Raw genomic sequence first — 19,854 nt, 5'->3', positions numbered from 1 at the left:
CGGAAACGTGGCGCTGTGAGGCAGCCATTTTCCGCCGTGCGGACTAAGGAGCAGACGGAGCTGGCCTGTGGAAGAGAAGGATGATGCCCGCGGAATGAGGGCTCTGCACACCCTCAATCCAATCCACTTTTGGGGCCAAGAGCATTCCTGCCCAGGGGTTCCACAAGATATCTTTATAACCTTGTTTGCTTAAGCAACCAAAAGAATCTCCACTAACACGGTGTCATGTTCAATCTACATTCAACTACTTCCTGAAAACGAAAAAGGAAAGCTAGTGTCCATGTGAATTTTTCACATGAATCTGCACCCACATGGCTTAAGCTGAGCAAACTTCAGCTACTAAGGAAACCAAAGTCCCCATTAGGTTTGCCTCCGGCCTGGCCCAGGAGTTTGGGTGTGCTCTGATCATTCCCATTACATTCCTGAAGGTCAAGAAGTCCCTTTCCCTTCCTGGGGAGACTCATCATGACACTGGGGGTGTTGGAAACACCTGAAGTCTTAGTAAAGCCATGTCATGACGCCTAATCTTCCTGAGGATCTGAACAGCACATTATAAGCATTCATACAGGAAGATCTGCTTAACTCTTGGATGCGGTTAAATAGGACATGGTATCAGAAGGCGTACAGTTTCCTTATTTTCTTTCCAATAAATCCTCACTGAAAAAACTCTGGGTCTTAGATTGGAATGGACCGATGAGAGCTTACTGTGGGTAAACGAACAAATAAAAGGAATGTATGCCTTCCTCAGTTCTTATTTTAGATCTACAATTTACAAGAAAGTATATCTCATATCTCTCCCCCCACACACTGGCAGGGACACATTTGAATGAAAAGCATTTACAAGAGGTTGCATTGTCTGGACACCAGAAGAAGAGCTGAGTTGACAGTAGGAAAGGGATGGACGGATCCTTTTCCCATCCCTCTTTCTATTTATGGGAGTCATTTCCCTTCAGGAAATGCTGAGCCTCTTCTCCCAGGACCCTGTTGGGAATGACGCCTGCACTGGCTGACCCAGTCTTCCACATCCTCCTCCTGGCCTCAGCAGCTCTCCCCTTGTGACCCCCGTCAGTCACTGGGAACCCGGTCTGTAAATGACAGTGCTTCTTAGAGACTTCAGTCTAGTGTGGAAATTCAAAGAGGAAAAGGGGGAAAAAAAAAAGATGCATACGAAGATAGAAAACCCACTGGCATGGAGAAGCTCTCAAATCTGAACACAGGAAGGTAACACGGAGGAAGGTATGGCCAGAAATGACCACACTGTGGCCCAGGAGTTTTGTGGCTCACCTGTCTTAAGTCACCTGTCTGGGCAGGGGGCAGAGGCAAGAGCAGGACCCAGGGTTCCTATTACTCCATTGGGGCTCATCCACCTCCTCCACACTCCTTTTCCTTCCCCAGAAATGTACGGACTCACATTTCTATAGAGAAGCCACACCAGGACAACTGATTATATATTCCTCTTTTCTTCTTTTCAGAAAGCCCACCTTTTCAGAAACCCAGCAACAATTCTGGGGTTAGCCCTGGCCACCCGAAACTGAAGTTCTTCCCCTCTCCTCTGAATTTCTCTGGATATTATTAACTTACCTACATTTGGCAATCTAAATGTGCATAACCTTGTGGTCTCTCTTCCATGCTTGGCTTCAATTGTTATTTATATAGTTTATTCAAGATTTCACATATTTATGTTTTTCACCTTAAATTAAACTGCAATAATGAATGAATAGCATTCATCGAGCACTTACTATTTTTAGGCAAGATTCTACACAGATTGTTTCAGTGAATCCTCACACCAACTCTACTATTGCCTCATCTTTACAGATGTGGAAACCAAGGCCCAGAGAGACGAAGTCTTCCCAAGGCCACATGGATGCTGAATGAATCCAGACTGTCATATTAGAGTCCAGGGCCAAATCGATGCTTAATGCCAAATCGAGGGCCTTGGGGGCAGGGTACAGGCCCTCCCCTCCCAGTTACAGACTAGCTACTCAGTGAATTGTTTTGATTGGGTTTTATTCAAAGTACTGGGCACCTGTCATCCCCCCTCCCTCCTCTCCGTGAGCACCCTGGCACCAGGGTACCACCTGGCCATCCTCTCCACTTCAGAGGCAGCCCCCAGGCTGCCATCTGGGGACTTGTTTTTCCCTCTGAAAAGGGTTTCCTCGTGTTCCTTTTAACCTGACTCATGGAACAGTAATACTGAGTAGGGGAGGAAGAGCCCCTTGTGTAATCTGTCCTGTGTCATGGCCTCTGAGCACCTGGAGAGCCCAGGGCCTGTGCCACCCAAGGCTGGACGCTCACAGCACATTAGAAGCAGCCACTTGCTGGGGATGCACCTGAAGGCCACATTTTACTTGCTTCCTGGCAGACATCTCTGGCTCCAGCTGTGCCTCCCCAAACTCCTCACTCCCCACCTCCTCTCCCTCCCGCCTTCCTGCCCTCCTCTTCCTTTCCTCCCCCTCAGACCCTTTCCCACCCTCTTTTGCTGGCTTCTGTTCTCTCTCTTTCCATGAGCAGAGAGTTTCCAGCCTGGCTCCCGGCCAGCACATTTGGACAAAAGGCAGCAATCTTAGAGGGAGACGTCATCTCCCATCCCCTTTCCAGGGGCCAGCACCATGGCTCCCCCAGCTCAGAGAGAGAGAAGGGGGCTGGGGCTGCTCCTGCCCTCCTCCCAGTTCTGGGAAAGAGCTTGAGAGATGGCCTGTCGTGAGGGTTAAAGGCAGAGGGTTTAGAAGCAGACAGACCCAGGTTCAAATTCCAGCTCTGCCGCTTGAGAGCTGTGGGACTTTGGGCAAATTACTTTTCTGAGCCTTAGTTCTCGCCTCTGTAAAGTGATGGAGTAGCACCTACTCTGAATGCCAGAGGTGAGGCTTAAGGGAGAGCCGCCTGTAAAGCATCCAGCATAGTGTGTGTCCTCGGAAAAGGCTCCGCATGGCTTCTGTTATAACTGAACTTAACTCTGCCAAATAATACTGATACTAGTAATAATACAGAACTTTATTTTAATAATACCACCTCTGCAACTCATCTGCAGGGCTGCTTATCAGCCTCAATTGTTCGGAGATGTGGTAAAGCTGTAAAACCTCTCAACAGTCTCACTGCTGTTATAGTGGAATCTGTAAAAGCGGGTTTTAAAATTAGGAGAGCTGACCCTCTTCCTTTCTCAGTTGAAGCCAGGCAGTACCAGTGCTCAGCCTCCAGGCCCCACACGAAAGGAAGGGGGAGCCCCCCTGCCCCCATCAGCTCGGTCTGCTTGCCCTCACTTCCCTCCCCTTCCACCCTGTTTTCTGGCGCCATATAAGCTGAGGCCCTGTTTCTGTTTGTTTACTATCTGGGCCTGGTGTTTTGTGCTCAGAAGTTGTGCAATGCCTGGGAATGTGCTCAGTTTTATTTAGCTAAGTTCTGAGATATGGGAAATGGTCTTTCTCCTATGATTTTATTTAGCTAATCTGAGCCAGCACTGATGGATCTGAAATTAATCAATGAGATTAATCAAGGAGCTGAACACAGTACTCCGTGTGAGGAGCTGCTGGGAAACACATGAATACAGGGAACGGTCCCTGCCCTGGAGCTGGGGAGAGAAGATGTCAATCTAATCCACCAATGGCCATAAGAGATTGTAATTGTTTTAAGACAAAAAGATGAGATCGGTCCAGGGGACGCCTGACGACATGTTTAATGTAAGTCACAATGCGAGAGTGGTTTAGGGGCTAAATTCAAACTACAGTGGTAAACATTATGAACAAATGTAACTTGAGGACTTTAGAGGTGGGCAGTGAAAGTCAGAGGAATCACGGATTGCTTCAAAGAAGAGAGAATCTGTGGCCCTTTGACTAGATTGGGTTCCAACAGTTGGAAGAGGAGAATTTTCAGGCGAGGCAAGAGTGTGAAGAAAAGGCGATAGTGCATACTGCCCGGGACAAGACTGAGGGGATGGCAGCTCTGGGACGGATGATGGGGAAACATGGAGAGGAAGACAGAAGGGCTGGCGGGCTAGACTTGGAGATGTTCTGGAATGAGAAAGGCGAGGGAAGGTTTGCTCTCCTCGGAACTTAATGAGGATACATGATGAAGATACATCTTTTTGTACGTTCAGGAGGAAAGGCGTAGAGCAGAAAGTCAGAGGTAAAGATCTAAAGAGTCTGGTGAAAGAACCACCCTGGAGGTGTAAACACTGGATGCAGCTGAAGACCCAGCGAACACAGATGAGCTCTCTTGAAGAAAAAGTGAAGAAAAAGAAGAGCACGAACAATCGAGGTGTGGGGTCACTCTTACTTTGCCCCGCTTCCCAGCTCTTGATTTGGCTCCTTTTTGTTTCTTTATTTGAACCTTCTAACTGGACAGGGAGCTCTGATGGCAGAACACCTGCATTGGGCTTCTTTTTATTCCTATACAATGTCTAGACCAGATCTTGGTCTACTGTGGGTGCGGTATAAATGCTTGTTGAATAAGAATAAAAGAAATCAGTGAAGATCTCCTTTTCCAAAGACAGTTAGGACAACCCAAAGGGTGTGGTGTCTCAAGGGAAGAAGCTATACTCAAAATACTTCCCTAAGGTGGGGCTCGGACACCAGCCAATCACAATGGCCTTACTGTTAGCCCTTTAACAGCTGGATCTCATATACAGGGGTCCCAGGATTGCGGGACACTGGGAGCTCAGGAGAGCAAATATTTACAATTAGTAGAGAAGCATTTCAGCGTTTTGACAAGTGGTACAGATGTGTCAACATACCAGTTTGACATCAACCTTGACCTGTGTCAGGCATGTCACTTACATTAGGGAGCTCAAACACGAGGAGAAGAGTGAAGTAGCCAATGGCTGCATCATTAGTAACCCGGGATAAAGTCTCTGCCGACGGTTAGGAATGGAAGCCAGACCTCAGGGCCGTGAGGAGGAGCTTGTGGACCTGCCACCATGACTCTTTCAGGGGCTCTGCTCCCCATCCTGAAAGTAGCATCTCCTTCTCTTTTCCTCTGGTCAAAGGCAGCCTGAACCTGGGCTGTATGTGTGCCTAGAAGCAGCCTCCGACTCTTTTCACAGTCTCTCTTCTCTCTGTCCCAGGCCAGGGATCTTGGCTGTCCTGCGTTCTGGTGAAAGGAGAGCCTGGAATAGGCACTTCTCTTGGCTCTGACTCTGTTGTGCTGGAATCTCCAGGTCTCGTTGTTTTGGGAGGCATCAAGTATCCTCTCCTCTCTGATGTTTTTCTGTCCTGTTAGATGCATCAGTTCAGCTGGAGGATAAACATAACACTAGTCCCTTTTTGATGTCCTGGGAGCTTGGGTATGTTTGTTGATTGTCACAAACACAGATGATGAAATGGACCAGATGTAAAGGATGTCAAGATCCCAGGGAGTTAGACTTGGCGTTGGATGACCACACACTTCATTCCAAATCTGAACAACTCTCACCTGCCGCTCAGAGTATTAAGTGGAGAATCCCTCGGAGTCCCCAGCAAGCTGGAGACATTGCCCTGGCAGAAGCTGAGAGCACAGACAAGCTGTTTTGGGAAGCTCCTCTGTGTCTTCGCAGCCACCTCCCTGGCCAAGTCTGTGGCTGAGAAACTGGTCCCACTCCAGCTGCAGGGGATGCAAGTTCCATGTCTCAGCTGCCCCACTGCTCCTGCCCAGTGACCAAATCAGTGCTCTATGGCTTCTTCCCCAGCTAACTTCTCTCCTGACCACACAAGGTCAATTTTAATCCTGATTTGCTGCGTGATCCCACACAAATGCCTCTGCTTGGTCACCTGGGGAGGTTGAGTCTGTATTTCCAAGGGATGTGAGAAGTCCAAATAAAATTAGAGAAGTGCCCTGCTTTAATGGCTCCAATTTGCTGGGAAAAGGCAGTTATTACTTCTTCTGTAGTGAGCTGTGGGGAGCCAAGGGTAGTGGTACCCATCTCTTTTGATTTGTTTAGTGGGGACAAGTTGACATGCAGCACCAGGTTAGCCACCTGTCCCCTCCTCCTCCCTGGACTCAGGCCTCTACTCTAGAGGGGCTAAGAAAGGCTGGGAGGCAGAGGGATGGGAAAGAATCATGTCCCTACATCAGCGCCCCTGGACCAGCAGGGCGAATGGATGGGCACGTCCAACCCTTCCCAGGTAGCTGAAAGTTGCAGTTTGCAGGGATGGTCCCAGGAGAAGCCTGCTGTATATCAATTAACAACTTATCTTTAGTGCTCACTTTTTACTGTCCAAATGTCCCACTTTTATACATGGTTACCCGATCTATTACCCACAGGGGATCTGCGGGGAACTTAGTGCTAAATGAAATTCAACCCTTATGACATCTTCGCCTCTGAAAAGTCAGGAAGTCTGAGGGAGAAAAAGGGAGGCAACTTGGATTATTTCCCTGGGTTGGCTCTGGTGTGCAACCCACTCCACCCATCCCAGGTTTCAACCTCCACACTTGTGTGAAACCATAGTTATATGGGATCAAGGTTTTGGGAAAACAAAACCAACAGCAAGAGACAAAATTGGGACAGTTTGTTGGATGACAATCAATAAAACATTTCTTAGAAATGCTAGTTTTAATACATTGCCTTTTTAAATTTAACAAAACTCAAAATAATAGATTGCCTCTATGAATGCACCACACTATGAAGTTTAATCCTCATGTTGGCTTAAATAGAAATTCATAGTAAATTCAGGGGAGAACTAGGGTGAGTTAGGAAAGAGAGAGGTAATCTACTTTACTTGGGTTAGGGGAGAGAGAGTAATATATTTTATAATTTTTTAAGACTGAGTATCAGAATCTCATTTTTAAAATATCCATCACTGGGCACAGATATATTCAGTATGCATTTGGCTTTGAAATCTTTTCATCTAGCAATTCCATTTCTGGGAATTTATCTTACAGAAACGTGGGAGCAAATGCTGGAGCCACTGCAGCGGCTAAAGTCAGAAACCACTAATTGCTCGTCAATAGAGAATTTGCTAAACAAACGAAGTCAACCTATATAAAAAACACTAGGCAGCTGTGAAGGAGAGGACTACATATGTCCCACATGGAATTAGTCACAAAATACTGTTCAACTATCATAGCGTGCTTCCATTTTTGTAACAAACAAACAAACAAAATACATTACATGTAAAGAAAAGAAGTCCTGGGGGCTTTGGTGTATATACCAAACAGTGACTGCCTCTGAGGAGGGGGTCAGTATAGGGTAAACTTCCATTATTCATTGTATTCTTTTTTATATATTGCTTAAAAACTTTATAACAAACCTAACTTTCATAGTTTACATATATATATACATGTATATATAAAAGTATGTATGTAAAAGGCATCTGAAAATTGTGAAGTACAATTTTTAAGAAAACAAAACAACCAAAGGAAGTGTGTTAGATACTCTGCCTGAACTGGTCTGACAGGCCCTCCTGATAAGACAGGGCCTGGGTCCCGTGGAAGAGCAGTCACGGTCACAACTTCCTGTCCTGTCCCCACTCTCAGCTCAGTCCTGGTCTCATTTCCTCCTGAAGGGGTGCAAGGAACCTCCTGCTTCCCAAACACAGAGGGAAGTTGGGTGTTAGTAGCTCAGCCAGCTAGAAAAGGGGGTCTCAGGCTCATCCCTCTTTCCGCCAACCACTGGCCAAGGACGAATGTGCCAAAGGGAAGCCAAAGAGAAAGCAACTCTGGACTTTGGCTGGTAAAGGGTTTAATTTCTAGGCAAACTGAGTTGGGATAAATGTCCAAATCAGGTAATGATTTTAACACGAGGGTAAAAGAGGGTCTAACTCTGGCTTCCCAATGTATTGCTGTCTTTTGGATGTCAAATGTAGAGAACTGACCAATCACTCACCTAGGTTCCAGGCACTGACCTGCCTCCTATCATTAAAGGGGCAGACGTGTCTGTGAGGCCCTCTGTTGGGTGGCCAGTGCAGGGGTTTCAGAGAGAGCCCAGATACCTGTGGAGGCTGTCTGGTTCTGGTGGAAGAAGGGACCATATCTTGACACAGGAGACTGGACATGACACAAGGCATAAGCAGAGGTCACTCATGAGTAACTGTCAGACATTTCAAGGGCCCTCAGGAAGCAAAAAAGGGGGCTGGATTCCAAAAGTAGTGGGGGAAGCTGAGTCAACTTTGCTTATAGCCAAAGAAGCAGCTGCCTGTAAGGTGTACCTGAGGGTTTTGGGAAAAGGCATCGAGCCTCTAAATAGCTCCCCTAATATTCTGCAAGTTACTGAAATTAAACCCTTAGAGATTCATTCCTTTTGATTGAGACTTTATGCATGTTAAACTGCATAAATGAATTCTCTCAGCTTCTTTCCAATCTATAAGACATAGGTCAGAGAACAAATACACTTGAATACCAGGAGGGAAGTAGAAAGAACTCAGAGCTCAGAGGCTCAGCACTCAAGAAAGATAGATTTATGTTTGTTCCAGGCAAAATGAGAAAGGTGCTGAGGCTTTTCAGTTTTGGCTAAGGTGCAGCACTGCATACAACAGTATTAGACCAGACAGATCTAACTGTGGAAGGCTTGTAATTATGCTTTTAGAACTTATGCTAAAAAAAAAAGCTTCACACACACACACACACACACACACACACACACACACACACACACACAAACACACACACACACAGCTTTATATAAATGTGTTTGTTACCCGCCTCCTTATCTGTATCTGTTCAAGATAGCTTTAGGTCTTGATGTCAAAGGCTGACTAGCCAGGTTGATTTCATCATGAGTAACAGGCTTTTAAATTCTATGGAGTCCTTGCTTTTGGAATCTGACATTTCTGTTCTCTGCTGTAATGACTCTCTGGGTAAATGTTAAAGCAGCTGCTCTCAACCTTGACTGTACCTTAAAAATCACCTGGAACCTTTAAAAAATATTGATTCCCAGGGCCCATGCTCAGAGATTTTGCTTTTCTTGGCCTGGCATGGGGCCCAGGCATCAGTTGTTTAAAAAAAAATGCCTTCCCCCCTCCCTCTACAACTAGCATTTAAATATGTATTCTAATGTGTACCCTGAGTTAAAAATGTTAAGAACTGTGATTGGGGGAGGGGGTAGTAAACTATCATCCTGACTCAAGGTGAATTTAAGGCGTCTACAGTTGGCAAGAAGTGGTATCAACTTCGGAGGGCACGTTAGGAGGGCACTGACACAGATTCTGCAGATTCTGTCCCTTCTGCAGAATCCAACGGGTAGGGCCTGGCCCGGAGGTTTGCGACTGAGACTAGAACCTCCCAGCCCTCACTCCGTATTCTTCTGCAACATTCTTTATGCAGCAAACAAGTTTCCCACCCTCCCTGACCTCAGAAGAGAGGATCTGGTGTCTTGAGTCCCACCCCTAGAAGCAGGCTCAACAGCAGGTCCAAGGGCAGAAAGACCTGGCCCACTAGGGGAAGTGGACTTGCCCAGCTGAACGGAATCCACAAATGCTCTTCCCACTCTCTGTTTCTCTTTGGTTAGGATTTCTGGATGCCAACCTTCCCAACACTCTGCCCTAGCAGGCCCCTTCTTCAGACCCATCTCAGCCCACCTGCCTGTGGGCCACGCTGGGGTATGCCTGCTTCCCTCTTCATGGTTGGGCACCAGGGTGCTTTGCTCTCTACATTTACTGAAGTAGGTATCACCTCTTCCTACACTTGTGAGACCCTGGGCTCCTCCACATAGGATGCCCCAGGCCCTCGCTGCCCTGTACCACGACTGCCCACAAGCCTGAGCTGACTCTTGGTCCCCCACAGAAATGCAGTCTGTTCCCAAGTCATAACAGGAAGGTGGTAAAGAAAGAGAGTCACGTGGAATTCTATCTTCCCGTCTTCTGTAACAACTGACAATGAAGTTTTTTCTATGTCACTCTTTAATCTTTACACAAAGTTCCACATGACATTCCCAGTTGAGTTCAATTCCAGGAAAAATTTTGGCCTGAAAATTAATTTGTATGCTTTATCTTGTCCAACATCCAAAACTGTGCAATCCAGTGTATTTTTGTTTGTTTCTCAGCTGCCAGAAAGTTTACAGCCAAATTGACTGTCCAAGTGTTGTAATCTGCTAAATTCAGGCCATTCAAAATATCCATTCCTTTTGCTTTGCTTTGTTTTCTCCTGAGCTTTTCTGCATTTCGTTTTTGTCTAAGTTATCTGACTCTGTGCCCAAGGCTGTCACCAGGTCCCACCTCTTTATCTCTTGGACCTTTCCATCCCACCTCTCCACTGGCGTCATCTGCACGTCAGTAACTCTAGCTTGGGTGCTGCAAGGCCCTGGTCTCATGCTCCTCTGAGCCTCCACCCAACAACCAAAGCGAGCTTGCTAAGATACAGGCTGATCCCACTGCTGCTGCTTCAGCAAAATCATCCTCCACCCATCTACCCACCGCCCCGAACTGCAACCATAAATTTTCCCACACTTGCCTGTCCCCACTCTTTGTAACTTTGCACATGCTGTTCCCTCAGCCTGAAACAACCTTCCCTGCTCTGTGGGTGAAGAGGTTTTCAGGGCTGAGCCTGGCATTACTTATTCTGTGTGCCTCCCCTGAACTGGGTGGCCCTGCTCTGAGTTTCCGGGGCACACAGCACTCAAGGCCGAGCCAGATGCAGACTGGGTTTAATTTAACTACCCAGCTAAAATGGTGACTGCCTGGAATGAAGGGTGATATCATTCATCACTCTGACCCTAACGCCTAGCACAAAGAGCTGTTAAGTGAATGAATACTTGACACAGGCAGGGTTCAAATCTTCCAGAATAAAAGGACTGGAGGCCAGCCTCTCTGCCAGCCTTTTCACAGCCCTAAAAACAGTTAGTTTGCTCTTGATTTCTGGTAGAAGTCTGCTTATCCTAGATGGCCCGCACCAGGGATGTCCTACTCTTCTCCTTTGGTGTGTTTGATACTTGCTGATGCAAGCAGGAATGATTTTGTTCTTTTCTGTAGTAACCACCACAGGTTTAAGAGTCTAATAACAAAATTATAGAGAGTGCCTATTACAACCCTCCTACCCTCGGGCCATTATTTCGGTGAGTCATTTACAACACCAGGAAAGTCACATCCCTGAAGCACATCTCAGCACGAGCTAGAAGTCCGCCTGCTCCTTCCCCAGCACCAGCTGGTTACAACAAAGCCACTGCAGTCCCCTTGCCCCAGTCTCTGCCCCTGGAGGGCAATGTCCAGCTTCCCCTCAAGGACAGGATTCCTCTGCTGAGGTCTGGCTCTCCTCAGGGCTTTGGATCCAGTTCCCTGTCACCCTCCTACAAATCATTATATCCTGTGTTGTGAAGACTTCCCCCTGGGCTGCATCTGCTCCCAACTTCATCCTTAGGGGAAAAGTGGGAGAAATGAGCTCATGCAATCATCTTTACCTTCCTGCTTTCCCAAGACTGCACATTCTGACCAGTGAGGGGGGGTCTGGCAGCTCAAACTTTCTCGATTCTTCCTCTACACACACACATTCACACTCACACACTCTTACTCTTGAGCCCCCTGGGACCCGGCCCGGTTTCTGCAGGTTTCCTCGGCGCGGGACGACGGCTTCCCGAACTACCAGAAGGACGTCTGGATAGGACTTTGCTCAAGTCCTGCAGGTCAGGCTGAAGCGCCTCGGTCCCCACGTCCGCACCCAGGAACCGCAGCCTGCGGTCTGCAAAGCGCCACTTGCCAGCTCCGGGTTGGGGCAGCTCCGCCGTCTCCTCCCCCGCCCTCGGCGCGTGCCCTCCGCGGTCCCCGCACGCGTCCCGTCCACCGCCCCCCGGCCTGGCCCTACCTCCCGGCGGGCCGCGGCTCCGCGGGCTCCGAGGCGCTGCTCCGGGGCGCCCGGGCGGGCGGGGGCGGCGGGCGGCGGGGGCTGGGGGCGCCATGGCCCGCAGCCCCCCGCGCTCGTGTCGGCCGGGCCTCTCCCGGCGCCCTCCGCTCGCGTCCCCGCCGCCCGGCCGCCGCTGTGGGCGAGTGGAGGGCGGGCTCGGCCGGCAGCCCCTTCCTCTCCCGGCGGCGCGGTGGCTCTGAGCCGGGCCGCGCGCCCCGCCGCCCCCCGCCCGCCGCGGCTCAGTGAGCTCATCCGCAGCTGGCGGGCGCCCGGCCCGTTGCCACGGCAACGCCTCTCCCAGGGCCGCGCGGACTCGAGCGGCTCCAGTAAACAGGACCTTCTGCCGGACTCTTCCCCTCGCCCTTTTTTGGGGGGTGGGGAGACGGTGACTTAACCCCTTGTTTGCTGGAGCCCACCGAGAGGCAGGGTCTGTCTCTGCCAGGCTGGGGCTTTATTCGTGCGAGGCGCTTGGCCCGGGAACTGAGCCCTTGAGACAGATGCCCCAGTGTGGCGGCGACACTCCTTGCTCTCTGTTCACTCCAGTCATTTAACGCGTTTGTGGGGCACCTACGAGGGCTCAGGCGCGGGGCTGGGGATTGGGACAGCCTAGGCAACGAGTCAGCCACCACCCTCGCCCCTTGCAGACTGCCCTCTGGCTGTGGCTCCGACACCCTGACACTGTCAGTAAAAGACCAGGGACTCTGAGCTCAGGGCACAAGGCTCCCAAACCAGGCGGGGGGTGGGGGGGGTGGGAAGCTTCCCAGAGAAGTGACTTTATAGTGCCTGCTGCCCCCCACTTGCGTGGGACAAACTATTAAGGAGCACGGGTCGCAGCATTTAGGACCCTCAAGTCCACGTGAAAATGCTGTGGGGTGATTTATGCTGAGGGCAATTGTGTGTGTGCGGGGTGGGGGGGGACAAGGTTTTTGATCAGAGGAGTCACTGATGAAAGGGAGATGGAACTGGTGGTGGTGATTTACGGGTGCAGGGGGATGGTTCCAGGACCATCTCTATCCAGAGTAAAGTTATTCTTGTCTTTAATTCAGGGACCCCTGGACGGAGGGGCCTAAAGCCTAGGCAAGGTAGAATATGAGAGAGAGAGGCTTAATCTACAAATCCACAGAAAGGGTGTGCAGGAGAGAAGGGGAAGAGAAAACAAAGGATTGCAGAACATGGGGAACATTAGATACTGTCTAGGCAGTCCTTATGCACTGGGAGCCTGAGATTTGAGGGACCTTTCAGATATCAAAGTCACAGGGGAAAATTCTGTCTCCTTCACTGGGAGGTTTACTCATTCCACAAGATCTTTGAACCTGTTCTCAGGCTTCTTAAAGCTCCCAAGACTCCTTCATGCCATAACTGGCTCACGAAGCATGGTAAACTTTTAGAATACCAATTTATAAGGGTAAGCAGCTTTTTTAAAGTGTAAACACCTAAATTGTTGTTTTGTTTGCCAAAGTATCATTCAATAAATTTTCACTTGTTAAAAAAAGATCAGAGACAGCTTCTTGAGGATTCATTACTCCCTGGGCCCCAGGGTATCATGAGGCAAACTGGCTAAGTGGAGGGAAGGGCAAATGGAAAACAACTGAGCTGAGAGCCCAGCTGGCTGCCTGCCCCAACCCAGTGCACAGAACAGGCCACTACCGTTGTGTTGCGGCTTTCCAACTGCCAGCCACATCTCAGGTGGACAATCAGGAGGCTGGAGAGCCCCTTGGGGCATCTCTTAAGTGGCACGCTGCCACTCCTTTGCTCCTTCATCTTTGAGTTCTAGACAGTAACTTGTGTTAGAAAAATATTCCTGCCTCAGTTCATTGGGTCAGACTCTGATGAGCGATGCTGGGGTCTATGCTTTGCAAGTTTCCATCCCTGCTTGCCTATCACAGCCCCAATTTGCACTGTTCCTCAGGGCTGGCTGCTCTCATCCCTAGGTCATCTAATGGTTCTGTCGGCCTGGCAGAAGTCCCTCCCATGCATGGCTCCCCTCCTCTCCTGTGTGGTCCCACCCTTGCTGGCTCCCTGGAGCTTTCCCAGCTGATGCTCCCCCTCTCCCCGCCTTCTCCAGCCCTGGTTCTCCAGCTCCAGAGGTCAGGGTGGCCCTCCAAGGTGGGGACTGTGCACTAGAGCCTGGAAGACCCACTCCGTGGTCCTCTCTTCTTTCTGTCCTTCCTGACCATCCTCAGCTTCTCCTCACATTGGAGAATGAGGATGAGAGTGGGAGAGACTGCCTGGTTTCAGTGGGGAAAGGTGCGGGAGGAGGAGGGGGACAGAGGTAATTTTTCTTGATCTTGAATCCTGCTTTTTCCACCTAGAGCACCCATGAGACTCTGCAGACCATCTCTTGCCCACTGATCTCGTCTTCCTTTAGCATCTAGTTAAGGAGCATGGATCTGGGACAGACGGCCAAATCTGGCTCTGCAGCAGGTGACTTGGCCTCTAACTCTCAGCGTCTTCACCTGTACGGAGGTGGGGGTGGGGTTGGGGGTGGAAATAGCTATAACCGCCCTCATCCTGTGGGGAGTAAAGCAGATCTTCAAGTACAGGGTGTAGTACTGGGCCTGGCCCATGGGGGGCACTCTACCTTAGCTCCCGTTTGTTATTCTCATCTCTTTTCTTTGCAGGAGTACAGCGGTGCCCAGGGTTCAGGGAGTGAGGCGTGCACAGGCTGTGTGTCTTCTCCCCACTCAGAACTGAGTTTCCCCCGCCCCCGCCCCTTTTAGGTCCAGGGCCTTGTGCGGGAGGAGAGAGCAGCGGGCAGCACAGAGCCCGCTTCCTCCCAGCGATAAGCCAAGGGAAGGAGAACTGAGGCACGAGGAAAGGGAGATGGCTAGCTGGAATACGACGTCAAGAGAGTCTGCGAAAGAGCCTTTGAACGTCTACTCTCCCCCAAAGTGTTCAGTGTCCACTGACATTCCTTGAGGATGCTGAGCACTTCTGGGCGTCTCTGCAGCGCCAGGCGCTTCACCTGTGCTACGCCATGTGACCCACCCCACGCTCCTGGGCAACTGAATATCATCCCTACCATTTTCGGGGTGGGAAAACCAAGTTCTAAGACTTCTTTGAGGTCACACAAGCCCAAGCCTCTCTTTTTGTCACGCCAGGTTGCCTGAGAGCAACTGCTCTGCCCACGGCCAGCCGCAATGAAGCGATTTCTGGATCAGCCTTCAACCCAAGTCCAGGTTATGCTCCCCGCTCTGGAAGGCACAGGCATCTCAGACACCCCTTCTTGGAGATTGGAGACCCCTTGCTTGGGCCACTGGTCCATTCCTTTTTGCTCCTTGCCTAGCAGGAACTTCTGTCTCCATGCCACCAGCCTGCCAGTGCATCCTTGAAAGTTATAGACGCAGTAGATGATGGATAAGAAGTTTGGTTATTTTTTAAAATTATTATTATTTTATCTAGAAAGCTGACATGGGGAGAGGAATCATTTATCTATGGTTAGGGCCATGACATTGGATGAGGTAGAGCAAGGAAGGAGCCTGTTTTAGGGGCAGGGGAAGTCCACAGCCTCACCTTGACATGCCTACTCATCTCTTGACTGTGGATCTGAGCCCAAGGACAGAGCCATCTGGGCTGGCGGCAGGGCCCCTCATTCTTTCACAGGCATCCTGCTCCTTTCCTTCCCAGGAAGCCATCTCCCTCCTGCCGGCCTGGGTCCATGCTGCTCCTATCCGTGGCCCATCCTCCCCTGCCTAGAGACAGCTGGATGCGAGCACCTTCCCGTCCCACCACAACCCCCGGCTGCCTCCCTCTGAGGAAACAAAACCAAGCCAAGCATCCCACCCAAACCTCAAACCCGAGCTTGGTTTGTTCTTGGTCCCAATCTAATGTCATCCAGGGGATGTGGGATGGGAGGGGAAGGATGGGGCAGGGGGAGTGGAGGCCACCCAGGGGAAGGCGTGAGCAGAGCCAGACACCAAGGGCTCTGGGACTCCTACATCTTCCCCTGGCTGCGAAGGGCCTGTCTTTGCTATAGTTGAGTGCTCTGTTCTTTCTCTGTCCTGTCTCATTCATGCCTTCCTGCCTTCTACCTCCTGTGCTGGGGCTGGGAGATTGGAAGCTGTCGGGGCCCTGTAGGAGGCACTGTGGAGTAAGTGGCATTGGTTTCACCACAGACTGCTGACATTTGTCAGGGCACCACTGGAAATCTTAAAGAATCACCAAATTGGCAAATATCACAGTGAGCTGTAATTTCTGCATAAGCACCATCTGTTTCACTCCTATGCCCCTAGCTTACTTTGAAGGGTCTTTTTTTTCCCCACAAAGAACGAAAACATTCATAACTTTACAGGAATTAGTGTGTTTATGATGAAAAGTAGAGAACAAAGTCATGGATGGTCTGCGTCATTCACCCTTAGGCAAAGTCTCGAGTTGTATACTCTCCATGCCCAAAACCCTCTGTGCATATATCCTCCTCTTTCCCTTCTGGAAGATCCAGTTGAACTTGAGGGAAAGGAACAAGAGGATGGTGATGGAGATACTCTTCCAGAGGCATGAATTTCTGTGTTTAGGCAGGTCTGGCTGTTCCTGTGCACTGTGATTCCAGAACACAGTAGGACAGCCGGACCAGCTCTGGACGGTGCTGAGGACGCAAGGCTCCCACATCCTGCTTCCCAGAGCCTTCTCTTCTATTTCCTGACCAACCAGGCAATCTCCTCAGACATGAGGGGGAGGTGAGAATCCACTTTATACATCTTCATCACATCATGTTAGGATCTGGGCACCACACACGCAGACTTAAAGCCTGCAAGTTCGTCCCCTCTGCTAACACCCACCCAGGGCCCTGATCCCAGCCTAATTTAGACCTCCAAATGGCTGTAAATCACCGTGCTGCCTCTCAGACGCCACACCTGGCTTGAGGGGACATATTTCAGGAAAGCCCTAATCTCTGGTTCACTTCCTATATCTCTCAGATCAAATCAAATCAAAATTAAAATATTGGCCAAAGGCAAGCCAGGTGACTTCTGACTGCCACAGATAGCAGTGTGACCTTTGGTAAGGCAACTCTTGTCTGTGGGTTCCTCCCAGCCCCCCGCCTTCTCAGGCAGGCAGAGAAAGCACAAAGCCGCTGCCTGTGCGCATCTCCATTTGGCTTTTTCCTGTATGACCGAGCGTGTGCCAGGGAGCATCAGGCTTCCCAGAGATCACCTAGGAGGTAGGTTCTCACAGCAGCCCCATTTACCAATGAAGTAACTGCCAAGAAGAGCCAGTGCCCTGCCCAAGGCCACCATGAGAGTGCCAGAGCTGGAATGAGCCCAGCAGTGTAACCCCAGACAACCCCTTCCTGGCTCTGCTGCCAGGACCACCATCAGGAGCTACTGTTCTCATCTGCCCAGTTTACAAACAGAGGGAGGACCTGGTTAAAGGACCAGCAGAGGCAGAGCTGCCTGCAGCGTGGTGGGGCACAGCAGGGCAGAGCTGGAGGGCTCCCCCTCCACAGGCAGGGCCAAACCTCTCAAGTGGAAGGAGGGAGGGGACCTGCCCAGGCCCCGAGTCTGCACAGGAGCTGCACCTGCACCAGGGCACAACCAGAGCAACCATCCAGGAAGCCACGAGGGGAACCAGAGGAGGAGAAATCTCATGAGAAGTAATGGAGACAACTCAACTGAAAAGAAGAAAAGAGAAAGGAGCAGGCAGGGAGGGGCCAAGGATGGGATGGAAAATCACTGCAGTGGGGACAGGGAGGGGCAGCCAGGCCTACAACAGCCTCCTCCCTTAGTGTCTCTTTCCAGTATGATTTCTGGTATTTTCTACTCTATTGGCTTAGGGAGCAGATGTATATGGGTGGCCCAGAGCCAGAATTTTCACACCAGGGTCCAACTTTCTGAGGAGCTACCTGCAGGCCAGGTGTACCAGCAGGACAGGGTAGGATGGGGTCAGTGCTTTTCACACTTTTTATTTGCCTGACAGTCCTCTTGGGGTTGTGAGGGAAAAAAGTAGATTCTACTCTTCCCCACAGGGATGTGAATGCAGGGGGCCTAGGATGGGGCCCAGGAGTCTGCCGTTTTACAGGCACCCAGGTGTTTTTGGTGGCGGTGGCTCTAGCTCCCACTGGAGACACACTGGTGTAGAGCCTGCCCCCGGGGTGGCTGCGGCAGGCGTGTGCAGCGTTGTCTCTTCCCCAATTTTCTTCTGTTCTGAAAAAAGCGTGTGTGATGGGGGAGGGCAGGATGCTGAAAGGGTCGCAGCAGAGAACTTCCCTCCGTAAGAAGCTAAGCCCAGTGGTCCTCACCTAGGGGCAGCTTGACTCCCTCAGGGGACATCTGGCGATGTCTGCAGACATATTTTATCGTCACAATTGGGAAAGGAGGATGATTCTGGCATTGAGAAGGTAGAAGCCAGAGATGCTACTAAACATCCTACCAGCACAGGACAGCTTCCCCTGCCCTCCGTTCTCCCAAAAAGGAATTATTCTGTCCCAAATGTCAAAAGTGCAGACATTGAAAACCCCAGAGACAGTCAAGTCCCCATCCCCAGGATCTTGAACAAATACTTGCCCTCCATCACATCTGCTATGTAACAATATTACATGAGAGATGCTAAAATTACAGTCATTTGGTTCAAGTGAAAAATTAGCACAGCCAGGCGGGTCTTTGCACCTCTTTCCCCCTCCCATTCTTTCCCAGCCTGTCCGGAATCCAGAGCTTTGCAAGCACTTCACAAGTGCATGGTGCCACCTAGTGGTACTATGGTTAATACCAGCAAGCACGTTTCTGAGAACTTGTTAACTATTGATTATTCGGGGCTTGCTTACCATTGTGAAGATTCTGCAGGAATAAACAAAGACTACCCAAATGAACAAACGGGTTATTTATTCAGAGCTTTCTGTAGAAAAGGAGTCAGCTACTCACTTGCGTTTGGCAGAGATACAAGTACAAGTGGAGGATCAAATGCTGGAAAGGTTTATAGAGAAAAAAGAAAAGGCTTCTGGTGCCCTGACGGGAGATTGCACTGGGAGGCTGGGGCCTGGAGCACTTCGTGTGATGCTTTGGAAAGGATATTTGGCTTTCTCTGGTTGGTCTTGAGTTGGTAATGGGGGTGAAAATTAGAGAAGCTGGCAGTCATTGACCAAGTCCTGGCTATTCTGGGCTGATTGCTATAGGGGCTGTAGGTCAGAGTTCTAGTGCCGTATATGGTCTGGCCAGTGTGTTTGTATATTTAGTCTCAATTCATTAATCATTCTAAATATATTCATGCTGTTACTAATCATGAAACAGATTACATAGAGTTACCCACGTGAGAAGTAGCTTGACTGCAAATCAACATCTGTGATTTTTAAAGGTTGTCCTTACAATTTTTGATTTAGGGTTCATATTTGATCTGTTTGATTTGCTGTCCATGGTGCCTTAATATGTATGGCATTGTTGTCCTAACTGAAATTCACATGGGCCCCAGAAATCCCTAAACTTCACTTGTTTAGGTGACTATAACTCCTTGAGATGCTGACCTTTTTTTACTATCACTACCACCAGCATCACCACCACCACCACCACCACCACAAGGTCAATAGTTCTCAAACTGTGTTCCCAGGACCAGCAGAAGCATATGGGAACCAGTTAGAAATGCAAACTCTCAGGCCCCACTCCAGACCTACAGAATCAGACACTGGGATGGGACAGCCCCTGGGTGATTCTGATGGGTGTTAAAGTTTGAGAGCCACTGCTTTAGATGAATTTCTAGGATGCCACAAAGGCCTTCTTGACTTTCCATGATGTTTCTTCCATATTTGGGAAACAGAACAACTTTTATTTATCTAGATAATATAAATGACGATGTTTGCTAACATTTATTCTTAAGAACAGTTAAAGATAGCTAATTGCCAGAATCATAAATGTAAGTCTAGAGAATTTGTATAGCTTTAGTCAGACTCCTCTCCAATTTGCTTAAGGAGAAACAGAGGCCCAGAGAGACTCACCTGAGGTAATGTGGTTACCTTCTAATTAGGGGACTAGAACCTGGGGCCTCTGGTTTCAAATTAAGTCCTCAATAAGCCCTTTGGTGAATCAGAGGAATAAAAGACTATTCTACACCTTTGGGACAGGGTGGGCAAATAAATCAGAGGAAGCTAGGAGGACAAAGTTAATGGCTGACCGTATTTGAAACCAGTGGTGGTAGGTG

General features: G+C 49.6%; 1 protein-coding gene and 1 long non-coding RNA gene across 4 annotated transcripts in view; one reads left to right on the top strand and one right to left on the bottom strand.

Moving 5' to 3' along the window:
• DENND2A (DENN domain containing 2A) overlaps nucleotides 1–11,958 on the bottom strand; it is an 86,123-nt gene extending 74,165 nt beyond the window's left edge. Inside the window, exon 1 of one of the 3 annotated variants that reach the window (XM_072964336.1) lies at nucleotides 11,698–11,958. The gene's annotated coding sequence lies outside the window, so the exon portion shown is untranslated. Of the gene's footprint in view, nucleotides 1–11,406; nucleotides 11,530–11,697 lie in introns of those variants that run through there. The other 2 variants (XM_072964337.1, XM_072964335.1) reach the window with 2 other exon arrangements.
• Nucleotides 40–1,718, top strand: LOC140697528 (uncharacterized). Its single transcript, XR_012074663.1, has 2 exons — nucleotides 40–1,236; nucleotides 1,473–1,718. It is a non-coding gene; the product is annotated as an uncharacterized lncRNA (long non-coding RNA).
• Nucleotides 11,959–19,854: the final 7,896 nt, after the last annotated feature.

This window comes from Vicugna pacos, chromosome 7 (assembly GCF_048564905.1).
Source record: "Vicugna pacos chromosome 7, VicPac4, whole genome shotgun sequence".
Lineage (NCBI taxonomy): Eukaryota > Metazoa > Chordata > Mammalia > Artiodactyla > Camelidae > Vicugna > Vicugna pacos.
This window is presented reverse-complemented; position numbering and strand designations above follow the sequence as displayed.